This window comes from Coffea arabica, chromosome 1c (assembly GCF_036785885.1).
Source record: "Coffea arabica cultivar ET-39 chromosome 1c, Coffea Arabica ET-39 HiFi, whole genome shotgun sequence".
In the NCBI taxonomy this organism is placed as follows: domain Eukaryota; kingdom Viridiplantae; phylum Streptophyta; class Magnoliopsida; order Gentianales; family Rubiaceae; genus Coffea; species Coffea arabica.
In genome coordinates, this window is record NC_092310.1 from 49,610,591 (window position 1) to 49,616,590 (window position 6,000).

The 6,000-nt window shown below is 37.3% G+C and overlaps 1 pseudogene; it reads right to left on the reverse strand.

Annotated features, from left to right (window-relative positions):
• Nucleotides 1-380: 380 nt before the first annotated feature.
• Nucleotides 381-1,775, reverse strand: LOC113695010 (alkane hydroxylase MAH1-like; annotated as a pseudogene).
• Between the last annotated feature and the right edge of the window lie 4,225 nt (nucleotides 1,776-6,000).

A 6,000-nucleotide genomic window follows, 5' to 3' on the forward strand; every position in this document is an offset into this window, starting at 1 on the left:
GAGCTCTCGAGTATTATATTTCCAAGATCGAGCTCGGTTCAATAGTTCTAACGAGCAGTTCGAGCTCAAGATCGAGCTTGGTCAACCGAACTCGAGCTGCTGACCAAGTAGCTCGCGAGCTCGAGCCGAGCTACTTGGTTCAGCTCCAGCCCTAAGTTCAAGCAGTATATAGAAAGACATTTGAGCATGTTTGGCAGAATCCAAGATCCTTTTTGTGCTAACTAATGATGTAGTTGATATTTCACAAAGCAGTTTTAGTAGCAAGGAAACATATTACATAATTCATCCAACGTGATGAGCTTATTATACATTACACACACACACACACACACACACACACACACACACATTTATATATATATATATATATTACAAATTAATTAATTTCTTTTAAAGAACCTGACCATAAAACCATGTTTCATTTGGATAATACTAGAATCAGTAAGGGAGATAGGATGACCATCCACTGCCCAGACGTGGTAATTGTGGATGATGGAGGCTGCCACCATTTTCTTCCGAACGAAAGCCAACTCCTTGCCCAAACAAGTCCTTGATCCAGCATTGAATGCAGGGAACTTGAAGGATGGTTCGTGTCTTGCTCTTCCTTGCTCCGTTATCCACCTCTGCGGCTTGAACTCCAAGCAATCTTCACCCCATATGGACTCCATCCATCCCATGGAATAGAAGGAAAGAATCAGTTTGGTGTTTGCATCGACACGTAGACCACTTGGAACAATGTCGGCCTTCACTGGAGCTTTGTGCTCTGAAGCCACGGGTGGATAAAGCCGGAGAGCTTCACACAGTGCACCCAGGAGGTAAACGAGCTTATGGGACTCCTGGACATTGAAAAGCCTTGTCCAATGTTGACCTTCATTCCCCTACCTCCAATTTGCTTGCAATCTCTTCAAGAATCTTCTCCTCGGCCCAAGGATTAGCGGCGATTGGTGCCGTCTCTACCAGCAATCATCAAATTTAACATGGCGTCTCCGGTCTCTCATGAACAATTTTGCCTCGTTAATTCCAGTGTTTGTCCCCTAGTAAACCTCCATGAAAGCGCTTAGTCCGTCAGACCGGGGTTCCTCCTTTGTTGTACTAGTCATTTTTTCCTGCTTCAGCTATATACAAGGGTAAATGAGCTGATCAAAAGCATCCCAGGCTTTGCTCAGCTTCTTCTCTTTGCCGATTCCTAGCCATTTCTGGAGCTTCCACCAGCTTTCTGGCAATACGTGCCTCTGTAACGGGGCTTCCACGGTGTCCCTGAAAGCCTTTCCACATGGGATGTTTGGTAAATCCATGGATAAGCTGCTGGGTCATGGTCAAGCATTAATGTCGACATACTATCCAAAACGAACCTCTGGAATATCTCTTGCAAATCAAGCTGAGATCCCGTCTCTTCACAGTTTTGTCAAATTGGGAGGAGCCCTTTTTCCACTTTCTCCCGAATGGTTGTCTCCAAAAGTTTGTGAAAACTGGGTCCCATAACTGGGAATCAGCATTGAAAATCCCGTCTCCCAGGATATCGAATATTTTTCTGAATTCAGGACTCTTTGGGTAGTTTGAGAAGTTTTTGCTGAGAAATAGTGGATGTTGGAAGGATCACAGGTGATAACCATGCCCATATTGGCAAACCAGGGGCCTCTGTACTCGAACGTGCCGCCACTCTCTCTAAGAACCTCTGTTGCATAATCGTGCAGCTTGTGAGAGTTTTGAAGAAGCGCTGGCAGCATACCAATGACTGGCCAGTTTGTGGGCAACTAGCTTTTTCTCCACTTCCTGCTCAGATTGCAGTAGCAGTAGTAATAAAGAAGCAAAACGAAACAAAATAGCATTGGAAGAAATTCAAGATATGATGGAATATTAATGAAAGCCATCAGAGCAGCTCTTTTTCTTGATATTGTCTGGCCTGAGTTTCAAAGATCTCAAGCCCGGCTGCCTTTAATTAAGCTCAACGTCGAAAACGAAATTACTTCATTCCATCACATTAGTTCTAGAGTACGCACATGAAGATGTCTTCAATTCCCATTTTCTTTTTGTTTTCTTTTCTCTTTTGATGGTGCTAATAATTATAGTGGAAAAATGGAAATCAGCCATTAAAGGTTCTATTAGGAACAATATTGTGGTGGTAAATTTATTATAGACAATAGTAAATTTTTGTACAAAAACAGTAAGTTTCATAATTGATACATGTCACTCTTCAAATAACAAATCTTACTGAATTTTTTACAACACTTACACACGTTTTTCTTTGGAACTTACCATTTTTTGATATAAAAATTATTAATTTTTTAGACAAAACTTATGATTTCATTAACAAATGTTATCACTTTTTAAGCAAAACTACATCATTAACGAATCTTACTTTCAGGCATAATTTACCATCTTTCGTACCAAAGTTATAATGTTTTCAAGCAAAACCATTTTTAACCTGCTTTTTACGGTTGTTGCAATGTTGCCCCAAAAGTTTTGGCACCACATTTCTTTTGATTCAAGAGAATCACTTGCAGATGCTCCTCTGTCCTAAATCAAAACTGTGGTTAAAATGGGGCGGCGATATTGGATGCATGGGTTAGTCAGTTATATAAATATGAGTTTACCTACAAAAAGTTACAGAAAATCAAATGTCTAATCGATAAATACAAATATGAGAATTCTTAAAATTAAGAAAGGTGAACATCATTTAGCTTGTATCTGTTGTATAAATTGTATATAGTTTCTTTTTAGTATAATATTGTTATAATTAGCCATATACTAGAAAAAAGAGAGGGGATGGATCTCTCTAATCTATTGAAAAGTTTGAAGGAAGTTAAATAACCTTCAATCATACTTCAATTAAAGAGAAAATTGAAATCACGAGTGTTAGTTCTCCCGCACCCATTATGATGTATTCCCTTAGATCACGTATATTTGCATATTATAATTTTTTTATTTTTTCAAGTCTCATGATTGCATATTCGTGACCTCTTCAGAAGAATCACTTTTGAGCATCGCAATCAATGCGATTTGCACCAATCAATCTTTGAAGAGGCATATCAATCCTTCCGATGTACATTAAAAAAAAAAAGATCATACTTCAAGAGATTCTGGAGAAAAAAATACAATCAGAGTAATTGATTTAGGCATAATAGATTTAATTTTTCATCTTGTGGCCAGTTGAGCTAGTTCAATTGATTTAAGTTGTATATAGTTTAGAGTAGAATTTTTCACAGTCTATTAGTGGTGACTGTACCACTTTTATCTTGTGCATTCGTAGAACTTCAACATCATTTGACAAGTAGAAGTGATTGGATCGATCATCTGTAAGGTCCACTGCATGATACAATAACAGAGCAGTACAATAACAGATTTTAGAGTGGATGGCTCAGATCAAACTGGGTTTCTCCAACCCAATTTGGAGCCGTCCACCTTATGGTCTACTATCCGACTGACAACCATTTTGACTTAAATAACTAATTCCTTTGGTTATTATCAAATCATCATGTGATACAACACTACTCTGGATTTAGGAATGGAATTGTCATTTGAGTCCTGTATTGTAAGTAGAGTTTCACTGTGTAAGCTCGATGTGTAAGGGTCACATTTGACTCACAAAAATATTAGGGCTTTAGACCTAATTCAGGCTTGATGGAAGATCACAATTAATTCATAATTATATACAATGTGCATATAAAAGTTATATTATTTTGCCATTATACATAAATTATTAAATTATTAGATTATATACATTATGTAATACATATAATTATTAAATAATATATATCATTATAAATAAAAAATATTTATATACTCAATTAATTGAGTCGGATTTTAATTGGATTAAATCTCATGAAATCCAAACCCAACTCAGATTTGCAAATGTACTACGAATATGTTAAACAAACACATTGTACTTTCATCATGTTGAACTCACAGATGTATTGCCTCATTACTGTTGAGTATAGAAAATCTTAAGGGATCGAATCTTTTGTTGCATTCATCTCCATGATTTCTTAGAAGTTTCACCAATGGGTGCAAAGGCATCCGTTTGGTTCGATGGTAGTTTAGTCCCCTTCGGGTTCTCCTTTGATCCATTTGAGTCCATCCCCCTCCCCTTAGTATAGAGTAAAAATAGGAGTAGAATAGAAAATGTATCATGTCGACAAAAAAAAAATAAAGTACTCAAAATAGTTCGTTATGAATAGGACTCCAGCTTCCATTAAACCATCTAGCATTCTTTTCTATTGTTTTATCTTTTATGTTATCTTTATCTCTTCTTCTTTAGCTCTAATGTTTTCATTCATTTGTATATTGTGTTACTAATGAATTTGTAATCTTGATCTTGACGTTTGTTATTTTTTTTTCCTCAAATGGTAGAAATCTTTATTCATAATGAAGACGAAGTTACATGTTGAGCAAAGGCTCAATTTGAGACACATAAGAGTGTACTAATACACTGAGGATCTACATATTCCTCATCAAAAGTTATGTTTCGAGCAAGTTTGCTCAAACTTTTAGTTAGCCTACTATGTTCAACATTCTGCTTATCAAATGAGTATTTCCTAAACATTGAGCTAAGATTGATTATGTCCTCTAGATTTGCAGCAACTCTAATGTCATTCGATGATGGCTTCTTAAGTAAGTTTAGGATTTGATGGGATTATATCGGGACTTTGATACATTCCCACACTGGTTCCCATACCTTGCTCGGTACTAGCTTGATTGCTTGCAAATAGTCTAGCAATATTGAACCAATCGTTCTTTCTTTTAATTTCCATGCTGCTTTCCACTGGTTTTGGTTGTTCTTTGCTGAAATTCCAATCCCCATATGCTGTCCTTTATGTTGTCCCACTTCCACACATATTCCACGAGTACTATTTTCTTCTTCTTCTCTTTGAATATGTTCATTAGCTGCCTCTATTTCTGAGATGCTCATCTGAGTTGGTATGTGTTGAACTTGTATATATTCTTCCCATTCTTTCACTGCCTTTTGTATTATATCCATTGGATGTCTGTCTTTGTCTTTGAACTCCTTTTCAGTTCTAGCCTTCTATATATGCCACAGTATGTCCACTGTTAGAGCAATGTGTTCCCAGCCATCTGTCCTTTTCTTTGCTTCTAGGAGTTGTGTCCACTAGCACTTAAAGTTTCCTAAGTAATCCTGTTATCCATTCCATTGGAGGGGTGCCATTTTCCATATATCTTTAGCCTTCCTGCAATGGAAGAAGAGATGTTCCACAGTCTCTACATCTAAGCCACAGTTCTTGCACACCATTTCCCTTTTTTCCTATCCTATTAAATAATGATTCTCTCACTGGTATTGCATGATTAAGGCATTTCCAGATAAAAGTTTTTGTTTGTACTTGATTTTCAGTCTCCATAGTTGTTTCCAAGCTTTTTCTTTCTCTCTTGCAAGGCTTGTCTCTCCGTCCTTGTTACCCTATTGTCCTTCCTGGCTTTTCTCACTGGTCATTGCTTCGTATGCCGATCTAACTGTGTACTGCCCAGTGCTGCTATGACTCCAAAAGTAGCTATCCGGTCATCTTTTTAAGCTTATAGGGATCTTCAGAATCTTACTTGCCTCAAAATGAGATTTGTTTTCCATATGAAATTTGAGATCAGGTCTTCCATTTTGTTGAGCTTGCAATCCTGAGGCTTGGGTGATGTTAGTTTTCCATCTCAATCATCCTGTATCCATGCATCCTCCCATATTCTTATACTCTTTCCATTACCAATTTTCTGTCTTGCTCCTTTTTTGACCTCTTCTTTTGCTCCCATTAAACTTTGCCATGTCCATGATGCATTCTTTTTCACCTTGCAGTTTAGAATTGAATTTTTTGGGTAGTATTTTGCTTTTAGGGCTTTGCTTAACAGTAAGTTGGGACATGTCAGCAATCCCATACCTGTTTTCCCAGAAGAGACTTGTTGAAATTTTGAAGGTCTCTGAATTCTAATCCTCCTTGATCCTTCCCTATTGGTAGCTTTTTTCATGAACACCAGTGGGCTTTTCTTTTTCTATCCTCTTCC